Source organism: Panthera pardus, unplaced genomic scaffold, assembly GCF_024362965.1.
Source record: "Panthera pardus isolate Hobbes unplaced genomic scaffold, ASM2436296v1 HiC_scaffold_11, whole genome shotgun sequence".
NCBI classification, from domain to species: Eukaryota; Metazoa; Chordata; class Mammalia; order Carnivora; family Felidae; genus Panthera; species Panthera pardus.
The window spans coordinates 23958882-23982038 of record NW_026526666.1 but is presented as its reverse complement, the minus strand read 5'-3'; the positions used below and the strand labels follow the sequence as shown (position 1 = coordinate 23982038).

The window sequence follows — 23157 nt, the reverse complement described above, 5'->3', positions numbered from 1 at the left end:
ATATATATTCAGGATAGCATATAATCTTTATTATCAGAGACAAATAGAAGAAGCTTGAAAATTTAGTCTTTGAAAATTTAGCATACGATGATCTGTGGCACCTTTAATTTTCTGAATGTTAACACAGTAGTTTTATTCACCAGGAAGAAAAAAAAAAAAACATGCTTTAAAGATTAGTAGGTAATTATTCACATATCATCCCACCTACATTACATTTCCAAATGATTTTAAGTAAACTATGTCTACTTAAATTTAACTGATGTCTTGTAAAAGGATCTTCTAAAGCACTATTCATTTGTTTAAAGCACAGATCTACAATGAGAAACCTATCATCAATTCATTTTGGTGAAAGGGTAATAATTAAAGCGTTATTTTCCTTCTTTCACTGCAAGTCATTTGACCTATGTTAAATCAACTATCAAATTTTCATTCATTATTTCTACATGAAGGACTTTGCCAGCTCAAAAAGTATAAATCTTCATTTGTCAAATTTAAACTATACCTGTCCCAGTTGCTATCAGGGCTCATAGCTCTTATCCCTTAAAAAACAGCAAAATATTGTCAAGTCATACAACCTCCCCACAGCCTCAGATGACCCCTGAAATCAATAATATTTGTAACATGTAAGCGCACGGTTAAGAAGAACAGAAGGCAAGCGCTGTCCTCGTTAACCACATTGAGCTGTGATACTACAGCTGACTCCCTTGTGTGACCTGTGATCAATTTTAATCTCCTGACCAAGAATAAAAGAATGCAGACTCCTGATTCTGGATTCATCTTGAAAGGAGATTATAGATTTGTATGTCTGCGGTGGGAATGAAAGATTTAATTCAACTGGCATTCCAGGAAAGAATACATCTAAACTATCATTCCTCTTCATTACCCTCCCTGTTTCCAGGGTCTTCTACTGACAGAACTAAGTACTGAAGAATGTGTACACAATGGGTTAAAAAGTAAAACTATCTTTGTGGACTTAGGATCAACTGACTACAAGACTACATGATTTAAGGTGATGTTATCTTTTCTATCTCAAATTTCTTTATAAAGAGCATAATTTTGTGCCAAACTTCTTCATGTGAAAATCCTTATTTCTAAGCAATTAAAGAATACATCAATAATAAAATCATAATTAGTTGTTTCCAAAGCATATATCCAGTTACATTGGTACATTTGGGGGGATTTAAAATGCAAATGAACTCTGATGTGAGAAAGAGAAGACAAACCAGTTTAAGTATTAGTTTTGTATCTCTATCTACAACTATATTATACCTATCTTTATCCCTCTCCCTCCTTCCATCTCTCTATATGTATATATATGATAATGTCTATGTGTATGTGTATTATACACACACACACACACACACACACACACACACACATAATACATTTACACCTAAGTGCATATATACTCTTATTTTTCTATCAAGATAAAAAAAATAAGACATTTTGTTGTTAAAAGAATGAATATATTGGGGCACCTGGTTGGCTCAGTTGGTTAAACATCCAACTTCAGCTCAGGTCATTATCTCATGGTTGTGCATTCAAGCCCCACATCGGGCTCTGTGCTGACAGCTCAGAGTCTGGAGCCTGCTTCAGATTCTGTGTCTTCCTCACTAACACTCTGTCTCTCTCTCAAAAATAAGCAATAATTAAATTCTTTTTTAATTTGCAAGTTTTGTAATTACTATAAAATAGGAAAAAATAGTTTTTTCAACACATCAGAAAAAATCTCCCATTCCACATCATCACCATCATCATTGCAGCAATTCTGGAGCATTTGCAATGAATCATGTACAGTGACAAACAAACAAACAAACAAACAAACAAACAAACAAAAAGATGGTGAAAGTCATGGACTCCAAAGCCACAGTCTAAATTCATGATTCTGCAACTTTCCTGCTGTATGATCTTGAGAACATTAATTAACAACTTTTTCAACAGGCTCCTCATCTATAAAACAAATATATGATCATTAATAGCATCAAGCTTACTGGGGCTTTTGTAGTGAGTAAATGAGAGTATATAGGAAAGCTTGGAAATGTTTCCGGTACTTAATGGGCACTAAATAGATGTTAGCTATAGTAAAATGTATTCTATTTCACTTATTCATTCAATTATAAGCATTAAGTCCTCTCTCTGTTGCAAGGACTATGCTAAAAATCAAAGATGAGCAGAACACTTTATTTTTTTTTAACTTACATCCAAGTTTGTTAGCATATAGAGAAATAATGATTTCAGGAGTAGATTCCAGTGATTCATTCCCTATGTATAACATCCAGTGCTCATCCCAACAAGTGTCTTCCTTAATGCCTCTTACCCATTTAGCCCATCCCCCTTCCCACAACCCCTCCAGAAACCCTAAGTTTGTTCTCTAAATTTGAGACTCTCTTATGCTTTGTCCCTCTCCCTATTTTTATATTATGTTTGCTTCATTTCCCGTATGTTCATCTGTTTTGTATCTTAAATTCCACATACGAGTGAACTCAAATGATATCTTTCTCTGAATGACTAATTTGGCTTAACATAATACCCTCTAGTTCCACCCATATTGTTGCAAATGGCAAGGTTTCATTCTTTTTAACTGTCAAGTAATACTCCATTGTTTATGTATACCACACCTTCTTTATCCATTCAACTATCGGTGGACATTTGGGTTTTTTTCATATGTTGGCTATAGTTGATAGCAATGCTATGAACATTGGGGTGAATGTGCCCCTTCAAAACAGCACACTTGTATCCCTTGGATGAATACCTGCTAGTACTGCAACTGCTGGGTCATAGGGTAGTTCCATTTTTAACTGTTTGAGGAACCTCCATACTGTTTTCCAGAGTGGCTGCACCGGTTTGCATTCCCTCCGGTAGTGCAAAAGAGATCCTCTTTCTTGGCATCCTCACCAACATCTGTTGTTGCCTGAATTGTTAATTTAAGCCATTCTGACTGGCATGAGGTGGTATCTCATTGTGGTTTTGATTTGTATTTCTCTGATGATGAGTAATGTTGAGCAGTGTTTCATGTGTCTGTTAGCCATCTGGATGTCTTCTTTGGAAAAATGTCTATTTATGTCTTTTGCCCATTTCTTCACTGGATTATTTGTTTTTTGGGTGTTGAGTTTGAGAAGTGCTTTACAGATTTTCAATTCTAACCCTTTATCTGATATGTCATTTGCAAATATTTTCTCCCATTCCGTCAGTTACCTTTTAGTTTTGCTGATTGGTTCCTTTACTGTGCAGAAGCTTTTTATTTTGATGAGGTCCCAATAGTTAATTTTTGCTTTCACTTCCCTTGCCTCCTGAGACGTGTTGAGTAAGAAGTTCCTGCAGCCAAGGTCAAAGAGGTTTTTGTCTGCTTTCTCCTCTAGGATTTTGATGGCTTCCTTACGTTTAGGTCTTTCATCAATTTTGAGTTTATTTTTGTGTATGGTGTCAGAAAGTGGTCCAGGTTCATTTTTCTGCATGTCGTTATCCAGTTGTCCCAACACCATTTGCCGAATTATCTTTATTCCATTGGATATTCTTTCCTGCTTTGTAGAAGATTAGTTGGTCATACATTTGTGGGTCCATTTCTGGGTTATCTATTCTGTTCCATTGATTTGAGTGTCTGTTTTTGTGCCAGTACCATACCATCTTGATGATTACAGCTTTGTGATACATTTTGAAGTCTGGGATTGTGATGCCTCCTGCTTTGTTTTTCTTTTTCAAGATTGCTTTGGCTATTCAGGGTCTTTTCTGGTTACATACAAATTTTAGGATTGTTTGTTCTAGCTCTGTGAAGAATGCTGGTGTTATTTTGATAGGGATTGCATTCAATATGTAGATTGCTTTGGGTAGTATCAATGAAAAGAACACTCTTAATATGATGTTGGCAAGTTGTTTAACTTTTGTGTATCAGCCTTTTTAAAAATTTATTTTAGAGGGGCACCTGGGTGACTCTGTTGGTTAAGCGTCGGACTTCAGCTCAGGTCATGATCTCATGGCTTGTGAGTTCAAGCCCTGCATTGGGCTCTGTGTTGACAGCTCAGACCCTGGAGCCTGCTTTGGATTCTGTGTACACCTTCCTTTCTCTCTGCTCCTCACCCTGCTGTGCTCTGTCTCTCAAAACTAAATAAACATTAGGGTGCCTGGGTGGCTCAGTCAATTGAGCATCAGACTTCGGCTCAAGTCATGATCTCATGTTCGAGGGTTTGAGCTACGCCTCAAGCTCTGGGCCTACAGCTTGGAGCTTGGAGCCTGCTTTGGATTCTGTGTCTCCCTCTCTCTCTCTGCCTTTCTCCTGCTCACACTCTGTCTCTCTCCCTCTCAAAACTAAATAATAAAACATTTAAAAATTTAACAAAAATAAACATTAAAATTTTTTTAAATGTATTTTAGAGAGAGAGAAAGAGTGAGTGGGGAAGAGGGGCAGAAGGGGAGAGAGAGATTGAGAGAGAGAGAATCTTAAACAGGCTCCATGCTCAGCATGCAGCTGGATACAGGGCTGTATCCCACGACCCTGGGATCATGACCTGAGCCAAAACCAAGAGTCAGACACATGGTCTAAGCCACCCAGGCTCCCCTGGGCATTAGCCTTCTTAGTTGCAAAATTAAAATACTAATATTTGTCTTGGAAAACTGCTGTGTGAAATTATATACAGTGTCAATCATAATACCGGCCATATATAAGGGATGGTCAACAAATGTACTAAATGAAGGATCAAAGAACTAGATGGATGGATGTATGCATACATGCATGGATGGATATATGCTGTGTTTCAGGTCAGAGAAACAAATAAGAGTAGATAAATCAGGCATAATCTCAGAACACACATTTATAAGTAAAATTAAAATAATACTAGACTAAAAAATGAAATATTAACATATATATTAGGGTTTTACATGAACACCTGGCAAAAAGTACATTTGTCTTGTTTCCTCCAACACAGAAATCAATATCCAGTATGTGTGTGTGTGTGTGTGGGGGGGATATATATATATATATATATATACATATATATATATTCCTTTCACAGGGGTTGTGTTAGCTCTGTTTATTAACTATGTAACAGATTCACAATTTGAAAGCCAAAATTTGGTAGTGGTAGTCAACTGATATTCTAAACCAATATAGGAGAGTATGATGTTGTTTACCAGGCAGGGGTGATTTATTTTATCATTTGATTTGTAAATATTTAATGTAGTCCATGAAAATTTGATTGGTTTAAAAAGTCTCTGAAAAGAAAGCAAGAAAACACAGCAGTGGGACTCATTTTGACATTTTTATTTTAATGACTTTGGCAATGACTTTGTCTCTGCCAACAGAAATAAATTAGTAATGGAATCTGTTTCTCTATGAATTTTAGTAATGGAAATTTATATATTCTGTCTCTTAAAATGAACATTAATCAAATTGTTAAAACATATATTGATGTGAAAAGATAATAACATTTAAACCTATCCAGTGTGCCAATCCAGTCCAATCCTAGTCCATGTACACTCAAAGTTGATCAGTTTTAATGAGCTGTTCTATGAGGGTAATACCACTAGTCATTCATTTATTTTCCATAGCTAATGCCATGAAAATTTTAGGGGTATAATGAGATAGAAATCAAGATTGTGCCAACATCTTAAATGATAAAGAAATTGGTGAATATCAGACCTAGCCAAGTGGTAAGCAAACAGATAAATCTAGTCACTGTGTTCAAGTAAAAGACACTAGAGCCAAGTGGAATAGCATGAGATTTAGAGTCCAGAACTGGCACCCATCAACAAGGGGGCAGGAAAGAGGGAGACAGACTGGAATTCAGAGCAAAATACAGCAGTTTTTCTTGAACACTAACTGGTTCAGGGAAGTTTTTATGGAGCTAAAAACATTTTTTTTAAGATATCTTAAAAGTACAATACTATCTGATGAAAAAATTGCAATAAATTTACTACTGTAAATGCCTCTCTCTCTCTCTCTCTCTATATATATATATATATATATACATATATATATATATATATATATATACACATCTACAGTAGCAAATTTATTTTTCTCATATATATATGAGAGAGAGAGAGAACTTTGGGAGACCCAACTCATGTGCTAACCAAGGACAGACTTTATGTGTATATGTGTATATGTGTATATGTATATTACATATGCACACACACATGTTCACCAATTTAAATTACAGGTACTTACGTAAGATCCATATGTAAACTATGTATCATTATGATATGTGTGTATTTTATTTGTTAATAATAAAGTAGTGTACTTTTATGAAAAGTAAGACAATTAATTGACTTATCTGGGTCCCTTTAACAGCTGAAAAACCACTCACAAGAATCAGCAGGTACAGCTACCTTAGGTAGAATGGTCTCTCTCCTTACCAACCTTTCTAATCTCCTACTCTGTCCTAATTTCCTTTTAGGATAGAAATCACTAAGAATCCATTGGCTGCCATTATCCAAGATGGTTTAAGATATCTAGATAAGTTAGGGATAAGCTAACCACCCTGCCAGGCTAACTTTTAGCCAAACAGTCAAGTCATTCACCACTAAGTCATTGATGGTCATTTATGGCTGATGTACCTCCTGATTAGTCTGTGCCTATGCTCTGCTGATTAGTCAATATTTGAATGTCACCCCTGGGATCCAGCCAAATTAAAGTGAACATGAGGATGAGAGGCCAGGACATATTTTCTAAGCTAACATGGGGTGGGGTGGTGTCTATTTTTCACTGAATCCCTAATCACCCCTTCTAACAAACATGGGTAAACATTCCCAGAGCTTTGTTAACATGTCTTTCTGACTAGAAAAAGCATGGATGGCTTATCATTATTTGGGCCATCATGCCAAATATTTAGGGTGTATCCCATCTCCACAGATGTGCCCTTAAAATCTGCATTTATAGTAAGTGGTATTACAGAGTAAAATAGACCAATTTAATCTAGTGTTGCATTGTTTAAATTCAGCATATTAATGCAATATGATATTGTGTCTGCAGAGTTTCATTTCACATGATAAAAGAAACAAGAAGCATCTGATCAATAAACAGAAAATCAAGTTATATGTTCCCGCTAGGTTTCTCTAACAAGGATTAATCTCAGAAATGTTGGTGCATGCCTAATGCTGTGGCTTTTAATCCTCTCACACCAGTGGGTCTAAAATACTTGCTATTAGCACTGATGTAAAAAGAATTAATACTTTACATATGGCTATCCACTCTACTCAAATGAAGGGGTTAATGGTAAAATAAGCCTTTAAGGATGTAAATGATTCCTCCCATGTGGCTGGAAAATAGCTCAAGTGTTTTTCATTTAAAATTATTAACATATAGAAACATTATTATCTCTGCAGTTAATATGCACCTCTCTGAAAACCTCATGGTCTACAAAAATTAAGGAAGGTAGCAACCTTAATGAAATTATAAAATGTATATCATTTATTAAGCAGCAATTTATATCTTTAATTTTGGCTTTAATATATCTTTAATTTTAACTTTAATGGCTATATGGAAAACATCTTCCAAAACCCCAGGACAAATCATGCGATGTCAATAGGGTATTTTTCTTCTACACACCACCATCCACCCACCCCCAGTGCTAAACAAGGTTGCAATTAACCTCCAGCTACCCTTCTGTGAGCATGTACTTCTCTGAAATACTGAGACAATCAAAAGCAAGACAACACTATATGAATGTTTTTCCATTAAGAGTTTTGTATCCAATTTTGACACATTCTTATTGATTAATGTAGAATATTGAACAATCTAGTGAATGTTATGAATCAGATTTCCAGTGCTACTTTAAAATGTGAAATGTTAAAATCAAAAGGTTGAAGCCAAGTTAGACAGATATTTTTCCTCTCTCCCTCCCTCTCCCCCTCCTTTTTTCCTTCTCCCTTTGATTCCTCCCTCCCTTCAATAAATATTTATTAAGAAGCACTGATATTATAGGGACTGTTCTCTTGTGGAGAACACTAATTTAATGTAAAGCCTATTTGCACAATCAAAGCATGATTTCAGTTGTCAATAGTTGATAGACTTTAAGTCTGAAAACTCTCTTTCCTAAGAAAAAATATTTTATGTCTTGGTAATTCAAAGAGACAAACTTCTGGTTCAGTGTGCTTAGAGAAATCAATCAAACCTCTCTGAAAATGATTAGGAAAGAGTAGGCATATCACTAAAATCTTGAATAAATCCTTTATAATTATTCATCTTCTGCTAACACAATGCTCATCACCTGTTTTACATAAGCTATTAGGTAGTTTCAATCACAAAAAGATAAGACAGCATTTAGATTCTATATCTAGAAATCTGAATAACCTAAGACAAATATGATCAATGTTTCTCACTGTGTAGCAGATCAAGGTAAGGGATGAGTCAGCTGGAGGAGGAGAGATCCCATGATATTGGAGGTGGGTGGGAAAGCAATAGAGAACAAAGGAGAAGACATGATGATATGCCTAAATGCCAATATATGACTAAATCTGTCCATTTATCTAATATGTATCTACTAATTAAAATTGCAACTAGAAAGAGTCAGGGTATGAACATAAACACATGCAGTGAATGAATTTTATGCACAAAAGACATGATACAGAAATGTGATAATAAGCAACAATGGGTATCATTACATGTCAATAAACACCACTATTGAGTAAAGGAACAAGTGTAGGAAAGAGAAAGAAACTAGATTCTTTGAACATACAAAGGATAATATCACAAAGCCAGGAACTAAAAGCACCATAAAAGAGGTAGCTACACTACATTATTTGTGTATACATACAACATAATAATTGTCTTTGAATTTTAGTTACTAGGTAATCCTTTTCTCTTTCTGTCTCATGAAGAGCCAGAGAGGGCTAGATCTTACTTATTATCTCTCATGGGGTTGATATTCAAATAACAGACAAATGGAAATTTTATACAGCACCTACATAGTTCCACTCATGGTACCAGACACAGTGATTTAGAACTTAATAAGTGTTTTTAAATGAGCCAAATCTTTAAGATCGAAAAATTTACAAAGTTTTATAATAAGATGTATCAAACAAGAAACAGATTTCATACTTAAATTGGGATACCTCCAGGAGATTTTATTGACAAAAAAAGAAAATTACAAAGGTGTGAGTAAAGTGTTAGGGAATTAGGAGGGATAGAGGCTTGGATCTAGAGGAATTACTCTAACATCAGTGTTTCTGCCAGATAATCTAAGTACATTTATTCTATATTTCCAGTAGCTCAACAGTCACTAAGGTAGATATTATAGTATTTTACATTTGAACACAGCGAGATGGTTTTCTCTGTGTATATGACTGAGTTAAATCAAACACAGAAACTTGTAATTTCCTATGATAACAGAACTAGGAGCATCTTTTGTACTAATGCTTAGTCTTTGGCTCCTAAAACCCTTGTAATTTCCTCAGTGATATTAGTGTCTTTTGTTTTAATGAGATAATTCTAGGTGGGCTCCTGGATGGAGGCTGGTCACCAGAAAGACCAAACCATGATTAGAAGGTTGGAATTTTCAGCCTTGCCCCCCATTCTCTTGAGAAAGGAGAAGGGCTAAAAATGGAGTTAATAATCCATCATGGCTACATGATGAAGCCTTCATTAAAATCCCAATAATACAGGGATTAACAGATACAGGGATCCATTAGATTAATAGACACAGGAATTAATAGATTAAAAGATACAGAGACAAAAATCCCAAAGACACAGAGAACTTCTAGGTGGGTGAATGCATCCACATACCAGGATTGTGATACATCCCAACTTCACAGAGTAGGTGACCACATCCACATACCAAGATGGTGGTATACCTCAAGTCCACGGAGACAGAAGCTCCTGCACTTGGGACTTTGTCCTATGTATCTCTTCATCTTACTGCTGATCTGTATCCTTTACTATATCCTTGAATACACTGGTAAATGCAAGTAAGTGTTCCCCTCAAAGGTTTCCACAATCAGAACTGCCTCTCATTTCTACCTCATTATATATTTTTAAGCAGGCTTTGATTTACTTATTTTCCCCAGCTTTATTGAGATATTAGTGACAAATAAAAAATTTCATATATTTCATGTGTACAATGTGATTATTTACTATACATATTATTCTGTGAAATGATTACCATAGTCAAGTTGCTCAACATAACCATCACTATACATAGTCACCTTCTGTGTGTGTGTGGTAAGCACACTTACCTACTGCCTTAGCAAATTTCAGGTATACATTATTACTAATTATAAACACCAAGCTATACATTAGTTTCCCAGAACTCATTCATCCTATAACTGAAGGTTTGTACTCTTTGATCAATATCTCCCCATTTCCCCTATCCCTAGTAATCACTTGCTACTCTCTGGTTCTAGGAGTTCGACTTTTTTTGGATTCCACATACAGGCGGTCCCTGACTTACAACGCTTCAACTTAGAATTTTTCCACTTTACAATATTCCAAAAGTGATATGCCTTCAGTAGAAACTGCACTTCAAATTTTGAATTTCATTGTTATTGTTGTTTTCTCCTAGGCTAGTGATATGCTGTATGATACTCTTTCATGATACTGGGCAGCAGCCCACAGCTCCCAGTCAGCCACAAGAACACAAGGGTAAAAACTGATATACTTACAATCATTCTATACCCATATAGCCATTCTGTTTTTCACTTTCAGTAAGGTATTCAGTAAATTACATGAGATATCCAACACTTTATTATAAAATTATAATAATTTTAATATTATTAAATTATAATTATATAATTATATGTTATATAATTTGGGCAATATATTGCCCAAATGCAGGGTAATGTAAGTGTTGTGAGCGTGTTTAAGGTAGGCTAGGCTAAACCATGATGTTCAGTAGGTTAGATGTATTAAATGCAATTTTTACTTAACAGTATTTTCAACTTATGATGAGTCTGTTTGGATATAACCCCATCATAAGTCAAGGAAGATCTGTATAAGTAAAATCATACAGTATTTGTCTTTCTGTGTCTGGCTTATTTGATTTAACATAATGTCCCTCAGGCTCATCCATGTTGTTGCAAATGAAAGGATCTCCTTCTTTTTTATGGCTGAATAATATTCTATTATATATAATATATAACATTTTCTTTGGTAATCCTTGCATGCTACTAATACCAATGTAAATTGATATAGCCATTATGTAAAACAGTATGGAGGTTCCTAAAAAAAAAAGAACTACATATGATCTAGCAATCTCACTTCTAGGTATATATCCAACAAAAATGAAATCATTATCATGAAGAAATATCTCCATCCTCATGTTCATTGTAGCATTATTCACAATAGACAATATATGGAAACACCTTGAATGTCCATTAATGAATAAATGGTTAAGATTCCAGGTTTCTAAAAATATACAGCCATTTCTCATTTTTCGCATATGCCTAAACCAGCTAGGTTAGATTGCCAAATTCTGAAATACTATTTGAATATTGCTGCTTACTATGATTCAAGTTAACATACATTTAGAGACTTATATAATACTGCTCTGGTAGATTTAAATAAAAATGACTAAGCCATGGTTCCTGTTAAACTTTTTATTTTATAAATCCATATACCCAAACAATCCAACTACTTACTGAACATTTCCCACCAGCTGGGAACACATCAGATTCAACATGTCCAAAATTTTACCCATTGTCTTCCTTCCTAAATGTACTCTTGATCTTATACTTCCTTTTTTATGAATAGTAAGATTATCATTCATTCAAAATATATTTATAGAGCATCTACTATGAGCCAGATACTGTGCTGAGTGCTGAGACTCTATGGTGACCACTGCTGAATTGAATCTGGCCTTCATATAAGAAAAAAAAATGTTTAGGGTGACATACACACCAACTATTCAGCTTATCAGATAAGTAGAAAACTAGGAATCATCCATCTACACATGTCCTTCTTCATCAAACCTAATTCCCACCAAATCACAAAATTTCTATTCTTTTCACTTAATTTCTAAAGTTAACATTGTTAATCTCACTACCACAGTTCAAGACCTTATCATTTCTATCCTGGTTGACAAAAATACCCTTGCAAAATGATCTTCCTGCTTTTGGAATATCTAGAATCATTCCTCCCACCATACCTGCAGAGACATTTTTCTGAAATGGGAAATTCACCATTATCACTGATCAGGGACTCCCAAGCGTTGAACTCCTTAGCATGGAATGAACATAAGGCTCTTTGTTATCTGAACTCAAGTCTTCTCTCTGTCATTCTTTTAACACTTACGCTTCACTTCTGATAGACCAATTTGAATTTTACTGTATAGTGCCCCAAATACCAGATTCCCTCTCTGGAATGGCCCTCCTTCCTCCTTTGCCTGGCTATCTCTTAACTTGCCTTTAAGAAGCAAATGATAAATCAACTCCTCTGAGATAAATCAACTCCCCTACCCCAAACTGAAATATCAGATTCCTACTCTGTGTTCTTCCCTTTATTATTATATCTGGTGTTCCAGTATATCAGTCTTTACACTGCACTCTAATTAATCTCTTATTTTTTAATCTGTAAATTCTGTAAGCCAAGTCCCTGCTCTTTTCTCTATATTCTTTCTGCCTAGGACAAGGTAGGTAGTCAATCAATATTATCCCAATGTAGAACTGGTAAATTTAGCTATTTTCTCATTTTCCAATTTTTCTCACCATCATAAAAGAAAGGTTCCTACATATGTGAATGAATCATCCTCTTTTTTTTTTTCTTTTTAATATCCAAGGATCAAAATGTAATGATAATGATAGTGATATTAAAATGATAATGATAATGATGTTGAAAATTATTCTAAGAAGAAAATTCTTATTCAAAATATTATCTTTTTGAAACAAGATAGGATTACCATGGACAATAAAGAGATGATGGATACTTATCTATTATTCACTTACTTATTCATACAAACAACTTGAATGTTGTCCTAAAATAAAAGTTTCCAAGCATGGTAATATTATAAATCGATGAATCACAAATATGAATAACTGTATCTACCTGCATATCAGCTCAAGTTACTTGAGTGCTTAGGTCACTGAAGACAAAGTTAGTAGAGAACTAATTCATACACACAAAAAAGGAATAATACATATGTATATAACTTAGGTGAATGATTTGAACAATGCTAAATAATAATTATAATTTTTCATTTCAATTTGTAATGCTATGGACAAAAAGAAAGCCCAAAGAATGAATATTCTACTGTTGCATTAAAATTCCTAAGTTTTGGGATGCTTGGGTGGTTAAGTTGGTTTAGGGCCCGACTCTTGATTTCAGCTCAGGTCATTATCTCCAGAACATGAGATGGAGCCCTACTATAGGCTCCCATGCTGGGCACGGAGCCTGCTTAAGATTCTCTCCCTCCCTCTGCCCCTCCCAGGCTCATGTGCACATGCACACGCTCTCTCACCCTCTCTCTCAAAAAAACAACAACAACAAAAAAAAAAACTTAAAAAAAAATTCCAAAGTTTATTAAAGCAGAGATTTGTTTTCAAGTTAAGGCTATGAAAGTAGTCTTTCTTCCTTCCTCCTCTCTGTCTCTCATCCTTTTTCTTCCCTCTTCCTTCCTTCCTTCCTTCCTTCCTTCCTTCCTTCCTTTCCCTCCTTCCATCCTCTACCTTCTTTTCCCTCCTTCCTTCCTTTCATAAATGGTCCAAAGACCCAATTCATACATATTAATATGGGATTTAGGAATGAAGGAAAAAAATCAGACAGTGTACAAGTTTAAAACACCACATTTTCTTCACCAGAACCACAAGACCAAGACTCCAAAGAAGTCAGTTTTGGAAACTACGTTATTGAAGAACACTAAACCAATCCATACTAAAATAAAGTTAATTGGCAATGGGCTAATGACTTTAGGCAATTATAGTTTTGCCAGGATGATAGACAACTAAGGTAATCAAGATTGTATCAGACCAATCAACTTATCACATTTGTAAGTTAGCATTAAAAACAAAAAAAAAAACCCAAAAAACAAAAAACCCTTAGTTTAATTGAAGTTAGGTTTACAGTGGATTTCTTAGACCCTTAGCTTTGCAGGCAGGATCCTTGGCTTTGGGCTATCTCCATGACCACTGAAAAATACCATTATTGAAGAAAAGGCTAGGCTGAGGATAAAATGTGTCCTGTGACCTCGGGAAAACTACAGAGTATTGGCAGGAAGATTTTCTTTGAGTGTTTCTGCTGCCAGGCACTAGGTGAGAGGATGTACCTGAGAAAAAAAGGCCTGTAAAACCCTCGCTTCTCTGCAGCATCTGCATCATGCAGGAGATACTGAGAAATGCAAAACCTCAGACCCCAATACCATACCCACTGAGTTACGTCTGGAAGCAGAGCTCCTGGTGATTAAAGTTTGGAAAGCACTATTAAATCTTGAGGTAAGAATAAACTGTATGAAAAGAAAGAAAAAGTCTCAAGATGCCTTCTCTTGAAAAACTCTCTCAGATTGCTGCTTGGTCCACCTGAAACATAAGTCATACATACCATGGTAAGACCTGTCAAAGGTCTGATAACTACATAAAAAACAAACAAACAGGTAAGTATATAGAAAAAGAATTTTTGAAATGGTATAGCTGACCCTTTGGAATGCTATCATTTGAATGGTATAAATGTCATTATCCTGTTCTACTTTCTATCCCATTTTCCTGATGAGGAAATTAAAGCATTGTCTTAGCACTATTCTAAATCAGTGTTTCTCAAACTCTCCGTGGTAAGAGACATTCTTCTTCAATTCCAATCCATTTCAAAAGATATTTATGTAAAACTCAATTACTAGAACAATGAATTGAAAAAAAAGCAAGCATACATATAAAATACATGCCCTGATATTTTATTATTTGATTCATCAGACATGAAATTACTCTGTCAAGTTGCTATAAAGGTTTCTAAACACTTACTCTTAGTGTGTGGGCTTATGTCACTAGGAATAGTGACAACCAGTTCAGGGACTGGCACCAATCTATGGCTATACTACCAGTGGTACTACTATAGAAAATTGAACCCAGGTAGCCATATGCTTCAGAAATATAAGATTTGAATGTAGATGGTCAAGCTTCAGAACCACCGCTTTCAACTACGGCACCATCACTGTGAGGAGCACAGCTCAGCCTGGCACAGGATTCCTTGCTTATAGACCTATACTTAGGTTTTGTCAATAAGCCAGATCAAATCATAAGGCAGTGCAACATAGAAGAAATAACAACGGACTGGAAACATCAGATGATGTAGTTCTGTATCTCAGTTTTGCAATACTAGCAAATATTCTCCATGAAGATGTTTTTATCATCATTATTTTTTTTTATTTTTTTTATTTTTTAATATATGAAATTTACTGTCAAATTGGTTTCCATACAACACCCAGTGCTCATCCCAACAGGTGACCTCCTCAATACCCATCACCCACCCTGCCCTCCCTCCCACCCCCCATCAACCCTCAGTTTGTTCTCAGTTTTTAACAGTCTCTTATGCTTTGGCTCTCTCCCACTCTAACCTCTTTTTTTTTTTTTTTTCCTTCCCCTCCCCCATGGGTTTCTGTTATGTTTCTCAGGATCCACATAAGAGTGAAACCATATGGTATCTGTCTTTCTCTGTATGGCTTATTTCACTTAGCATCACACTCTCCAGTTCCATCCATGTTGCTACAAAAGGCCATATTTCATTTTTTCTCATTGCCACGTAGTATTCCATTGTGTATATAAACCACAATTTCTTTATCCATTTATCAGTTGATGGACATTTAGGCTCTTTCCATAATTTGGCTATTGTTGAGAGTGCCGCTATAAACATTGGGGTACAGGTGCCCCTATGCATCAGTACTCCTGTATCCCTTGGGTAAATTCCTAGCAGTGCTATTGCTGGGTCATAGGGTAGGTCTATTTTTAATTTTCTGAGGAACCTCCACACTGCTTTCCAGAGCGGCTGCACCAATTTGCATTCCCACCAACAGTGCAAGAGGGTTCCTGTTTCTCCACATCCTCTCCAGCATCTATAGTCTCCTGATTTCTTCATTTTGGCCACTCTGACTGGCGTGAGGTGGTATCTGAGTGTGGTTTTGATTTGTATTTCCCTGATAAGGAGCGACGTTGAACATCTTTTCATGTGCCTGTTGGCCATCCGGATGTCTTCTTTAGAGAAGTGTCTATTCATGTTTTCTGCCCATTTCTTCACTGGGTTATTTGTTTTTCGGGTGTGGAGTTTGATGAGCTCTTTATAGATTTTGGATACTAGCCCTTTGTCCGATGTGTCATTTGCAAATATCTTTTCCCATTCCGTTGGTTGCCTTTTAGTTTTGTTGGTTGTTTCCTTTGCTGTGCAGAAGCTTTTTATCTTCATAAGGTCCCAGTAATTCACTTTTGCTTTTAATTCCCTTGCCTTTGGGGATGTGCCAAGTAAGAGATTGCTACAGCTGAGGTCAGAGAGGTCTTTTCCTGCTTTCTCCTCTAGGGTTTTGATGGTTTCCTGTCTCACATTCAGGTCCTTTATCCATTTTGAGTTTATTTTTGTGAATGGTGTGAGAAAGTGGTCTAGTTTCAACCTTCTGCATGTTGCTGTCCAGTTCTCCCAGCACCATTTGTTAAAGAGACTGTCTTTTTTCCATTGGATGTTCTTTCCTGCTTTGTCAAAGATGAGTTGGCCATACGTTTGTGGGTCTAGTTCTGGGGTTTCTATTCTATTCCATTGGTCTATGTGTCTGTTTTTATGCCAATACCATGCTGTCTTGATGATGACAGCTTTGTAGTAGAGGCTAAAGTCTGGGATTGTGATGCCTCCTGCTTTGGTCTTCTTCTTCAAAATTACTTTGGCTATTCGGGACCTTTTGTGGTTCCAGATGAATTTTAGGATTGCTTGTTCTAGTTTCGAGAAGAATGCTGGTGCAATTTTGATTGGGATTGCATTGAATGTGTAGATAGCTTTGGGTAGTATTGACATTTTGACAATATTTATTCTTCCAATCGATGAGCAGGGAATGTCTTTCCATTTCTTTATATCTTCTTCAATTACCTGCATAAGCTTTCTATAGTTTTCAGCATACAGATCTTTTACATCTTTGGTTAGATTTATTCCTAGGTATTTTATGCTTCTTGGTGCAATTGTGAATGGGATCAGTTTCTTCATTTGTCTTTCTGTTGCTTCATTGTTAGTGTATAAGAATGCAACTGATTTCTGCACATTGATTTTGTATCCTGCAACTTTGCTGAATTCATGTATCAGTTCTAGCAGACTTTTGGTGGAGTCTATCGGATTTTCCATGTATAATATCATGTCATCTGCAAAAAGCGAAAGCTTGACTTCATCTTTGCCAATTTTGATGCCTTTGATTTCCTTTTATTGTCTGATTGCTGATGCTAGAACTTCCAGCACTATATTGAACAACAGCGGTGACAGTGGGCATCCCTGTCATGTTCCTGATCTCAGGGAAAAAGCTCTCAGTTTTTCCCCGTTGAGGATGATGTTAGCTGTGGGCTTTTCATAAATGGCCTTTATGATCTTTAAGTATGTTCCTTCTATCCCGACTTTCTCAAGGGTTTTTATTAAGAAAGGGTGCTGGATTTTGTCAAAGGCCTTTTCTGCATCGATTGACAGGATCATATGGTTCTTCTCTTTTTTTTTGTTAATGTGATGTATCACGTTGATCGATTTGCGAATGTTGAACCAGCCCTGCATCCCAGGAATGAATCCCACTTGATCATGGTGAATAATTCTTTTTATATGCTGTTGAATTCGATTTGCTAGTATCTTATTAAGAATTTTTGCATCAAAAATATGGAACGCTTCACGAATTTGCGTGTCATCCTTGCGCAGGGGCCATGCTAATCTTCTCTGTATCGTTCCAATTTTAGTATATGTGCTGCCGAAGCGAGCACTATCATCATTTTTATTTCATTTATATTTGTGTATGATATACTTTAGACTGTAACTAGGGATAATATATCACATCACTGGGTTGTTATAAGTATTACATACTTTGACAAAGGTTTATTATTTTATTTCATACATATTGGTAATTTATAAAATCTAATGTTCTACAGAAATATAATCATTTGTGTGGTTTAAAATTAAGTGAGTAGTCTTAACACATTTTCATTTATTTTAGAATTGTTAGAGATGCTCCCCAAAATCATTCATACTTAAGACAATTTGTACTAAGTTATATTCAAGCATCTTGTTTATGTCAAGCTGACAACGACTGGTTTATGATCAAAATTGATATGCTGGTTGAAGGATAAAACACAGTGTTCTGTGTGATTCAGTTGTCTTTAGCATTTGGTAGTATGTAAAGATAACAAGTTTACTACTTCCATGAAATTGGAATAAAGCATAATTTTATACTTAATTGTTTAGACTGTCACATGAGAATCCTAAAAGAATAATTTCCTTTTTTTTCAAATGTACTGCATATATTCAGTGCCTACCCATGTTTTGATCAATGCAAGAGAAGCTAACTAATGTTAATGTTAGAACCATCAGTTCTATTTTTGTAATACTGACTAGCATCAACAATTCAGCAGTACGTTTCTTACCCCTTTGAAAAGTTTTGGTGTCCTTTCTTAGTCTTGGTATTTTCTATATTTTTACCATGTACAAAGTCTCTAATTTCACTTAGTTTGTAGGAAATCTGGAGGTAACTTTTTAAAATACGTATTTTTAATATGGCAACATTACTTTCCGGGCTTAAAGTCTTCTGAAGTATTGCCAGTGGCATTTGTGCCTATTCTGTTTGACAACTTTTTCTCATGTTGAAAAATAGACTTGAGGAAGTTAAATCAAATTCAAACATCTGTGATTGCCATGACTGATTCTAAATACAAAAAAAAAAAATGCTGAATGCTATGAGAACTGTTTTTAGCCATCCTTTTTTATTTAATTTTACAGTTTGGCAGAATCCCCTAGTACAAGTGGAAAAAACATAAGAACTCTGGAATTATTACCTTGGATCTCAGATTCCAGGGAGAGTTGGTTATATCACTATCTCAAGGGATTCATCAGACATGAATCTTAAAGTTCTGCTGTGTATTGGTATTTCCTTACCCATTTAGAATACATTTAGATTTCTTAGTAGCCAATATTTATCTCCAAGATTATTGAAAACCATTTGCATATTACCCTCTTAAAATTAATTAAACTGGGGCACCTGCGTGGCTCAGTCAGTTAAGTGGCCGACTTTGGCTCAGGTCATTATCTCACAGCCCGTGAGTTTGTGCCCCACATCGGGCTCTGTGCTGGCAGCTTGGAGCCCGGAGCCTGCTTTGGATTCTATGTCTCCCTCTCTCTTTGCCTCCCTCCCCACTCTCTCTCTCTCAAAAATAAATAAACATTAAAAAATATAATTAAACTTAGTTGGCCAAAGCTTCTTTCACTTAAACTTCAAATAACTTATAATTTAATAATTAGATCAGAAATCCACAATTATCTTTTATGCTGTTTAAGACTGTATGACTTATATTAGTATAAGCTCTTTCATTGTTCACTGTCCCAACCTATGGAGGTACAATCTTTTTAGCCTTCCTACATACTTCCACCCTCATTTAATCATTTTGAGTTTTCAGTTCCATTATGGTTTTCATTTTTTAATTAAAAAACAGTCTCCTACTTGTAAATGTATTATAGCTTTACATAAAAATTGAAAAATTAGATGTTTTTATCCCATTAAAAGGCCTATAGTATTTACTTTAAACTCTACTATCTGATGATTGACATATTTGTACATCTACACATCAGTCTACCTAAATTCATAATCATGGCCATGGCAGGATTGCAAAAAGCTGTGATGTCTTTTGGATATCAAACCTAATTTGAATTTGATTGAGTATACTACAAATATTAGCTATTTTGGAAATCCATCAATAGTATAAACATTGAGGACCTACTATAAATTTATCATTCTTCTAGATCCTTGGAGTAATACTGCAATATAATAACTACCTGGTACTTATATATTATTTTAAACATAATAGGTTAGGATAGGGGTATGAGTTAATTTGAATACCACTACATATGTACACTGGAATTAAACAAATCAATAGTGGACGATGGGAGTCAGGTTTCTCACTGTCAGGGAAACTGAGTAGAATGATCTGTGTGGTAATGGATTAAACTTGGAGACAGTAGTGTGTATTCAGGTTTAGCTTAAGATAGACACAGATGTCTATACTTAGAAATATTTATAGTAGTACACATATACATAGGTGAGTATACACATATGTATTTCCTTACTCTGTCAGCTGAAAGATCCTAGAAGAAACAACTGCAGTAGCAATGAGTATACTTAGTTCTTAGATGTTGGTTTTAAATAACATTACCCAATAACAGAAATCAGGGCTCCTTGAAGAAAATAGCTGATTCTAGGACTATGACAAGAAATATACACCATATGCTTGAAACTTCTTTGTAGTGCTAGAAATTTAGTGCTTACAACACACACACACACACACACACACACACACACACACACACACACACACACAGAGATGGAGATGAATCAAAGGAACACAGGAGCCAACTGAAAGAACTCCTAATGGCCACAGCTGGAACAGTTTGAACAGCAAAATGAATAAGATAATATTAGGTTATGATCCAAAGTATAAAATAAATACCCATGAAGCCATACTTATATGAATAAATAAATGGACAACTCTCCATACAGAATAATTCCAAGTAATGTACATAGATACTACACCCTCAAGGAAGTGGAGCATAATTCCCCACTCCTCAAGTATGTCTGCTCGCTGTACCTTCCTTCCATAGAGTATGAAAAGGTCTGAAAAGAGTGGGAGAAAGGGTGAAGAATATGGCATACGCTATAGTGAAGAAACTTTATAGTGAAGAAATTTGGCATATGCTACTTTAGCAAAGTAGACTAATGAAAGCTGTTAAAGGTGGTCTATTATAGAAAGTGAAAAGAACATCAGTCTACAGTGGAGATGATTCCCTAAAAAATAACTGGAGATAAATTTGGAACCAGAGTGTTCAGTTGTTACCAAGACCTCATAAAGTCAGCCTTGGGCAACAGAGGCATTTTGCTGAGGAGGTTGTGATCAGGGCTATAATACAATGGAAAGAACTATTAAGGAAGACAATTCTAGTTGGAAGGATGAAATAAAATAAGAAATTCTGATACAGTGTGGCTATCTATAAGGGAAAATACTGTTGTTTATTAAGCATCTGGATTAGAATAATAGTTGACATGATAGAAGTAAAGAAGTGTATAAAATGATGACAAATGTAGATGATATACGGGATGATAAATGTTATGGGGTGAGGCGTGTTCCCTCAAATTCACATGTTGAAATCCTAACCTCCAATACCTCAGAATGTGACTATATTTGGAGACAGGGCCTTAAAAGAGATCACTGAGTTAAGTTAACGTCATTGGGTTGGGCCTTAATCCATGACAACTAGCATCCTTGTACGAAGAGAAAATTAAGACACAAAGGCACACAGAGGAAAGACCATGTGAAGACATAGGGAGAAGACAGCCATCTACAAGCTAAGGAGAGAGGCCTCAGAAGAAACCAGTACTGCTGACACCTTGATCTCAGACTCCTAGCCTCCAAAACTGTGAGAAAATGAACTTCTGTTCTTTTAGCCAGTGGTCTGTGATAACTATGTAAAGGCAACCCTGGCTACCTTAAACAGCGATAAAACAATTCTCAGTTTTGAAGTTTTGTAACCTTGTATGATAACTGTGACATCACTAAAGGTAACTGAGAAAATGAAGAATGGAGTTCATGTGGCAGATGATGCTATGGCAAATGATGAATCCCTCAACACAAATAAACCAGTACCCTCTCTTTAGGTCATTAAAAAATATCAATGATAAGAAAGTTTGGCCTCTTGACTCCTACACTACTAGTCGATGCACAAAAGCAGGTATGAGACCATTTCTTAGTCATCACTCTATGTGTGATCCTGAAATGTAGCAGAAAAGATATAAATATTTGTTAAATAAATGAATTCCCACAGTGCCAAGCCCAGAGTCTCTTGCATTGTCGGTGCTTTATTAATGTGTGTTGAAACAAATCAACAGGAAAAAACATTTTAAGCTCTAGTCGAAGTTGTAATGATTTTTAAATGTCAATGATAGCAACATAACTTAAATGAGAAAACAATTATTAAAGTAATGGGGAAACTCACACAAATATTCAGATACTTCTAGCGCTTTAAAGATGATCTTAATTTAATTTGGAAGTGAATACTTCCAATGCCTACAATTGTTTACTCCAAAGGACAGTAAAAGCAATATGCAAAGACTTACAAGCTCCTTCAAAAGCCTGTGCCTAACCAAAAATGGGTTCATATTCTCTCTTGTATTTCTACTTGGTCTAGTTTCTAAATGTGAGGTACAGATTTCCCAACATAAACAATAGTCTTGTAAAACAATGTTAAATTGATATTGTTACTATTCTCCTAACTCTACAGGTGAAAAGTGCCAAGTCTTAGCATATAATCCTTCCGTATTATTTTAACAATTGTCAAAAGGAAAAGACAGAGAGAAAAGAGAGACTGGGGCGGAGAACTGTAACTTTTGAGATACATATTATGTGCCAGGTATTTTCTTTTTTTTTTTTTTTTTAATTTTTTTAAATTTTTTTTTTCAACGTTTTTTATTTATTTTTGGGACAGAGAGAGACAGAGCACGAACGGGGGAGGGGCAGAGAGAGAGGGAGACACAGAATGGGAAACAGGCTCCAGGCTCCGAGCCATCAGCCCAGAGCCTGACGCGGGGCTCGAACTCACGGACTGTGAGATCGTGACTGTGCCAGGTATTTTCTAGGTGACTTAATATTCAATTCCTACAGCATCTTGGTAAAAAAGTATTATTATTTTTGGTTTATTTATGAAGAAACTGAAGCTTAAATGGGTTGAAACACCTTTCCAAGGTAAAACATCTTACTAAGTGGCAGATTCAGGATTTGGATTTAAAGCCTACATGCTTTAATTTCCAACATAATCCTTTCAGGATTAATGACACTTTTATACATAAATTTAACAACAATAGTTTAATAAACATCACCACTTCTAGAAACATAAAGTGTCAATTATTTCTTCCAAGTAAGTCAATTGCTGTTACCTGCCTAATTACTCCTGTTCTAAAGTGAACTGAGAGCATGAGGATCCAGCCTGTGGCAACTCACATTGCTTCAGTCATTTTCTCGCATCTCCCTCCTGCTCTTCAATTTCTC

At 35.6% G+C, this 23157-nt stretch overlaps 1 protein-coding gene and 1 non-coding gene across 2 annotated transcripts in view; both read right to left on the bottom strand.

Annotated features, from left to right (window-relative positions):
* Window positions 1–23157, bottom strand: part of DPYD (dihydropyrimidine dehydrogenase) — an 850732-nt gene that overhangs the window by 486761 nt on the left and 340814 nt on the right. The window lies entirely within an intron of this gene.
* Window positions 17732–17838, bottom strand: LOC128775943 (U6 spliceosomal RNA). Its single transcript, XR_008420920.1, has one exon. It is a non-coding gene; the product is annotated as a U6 spliceosomal RNA (small nuclear RNA).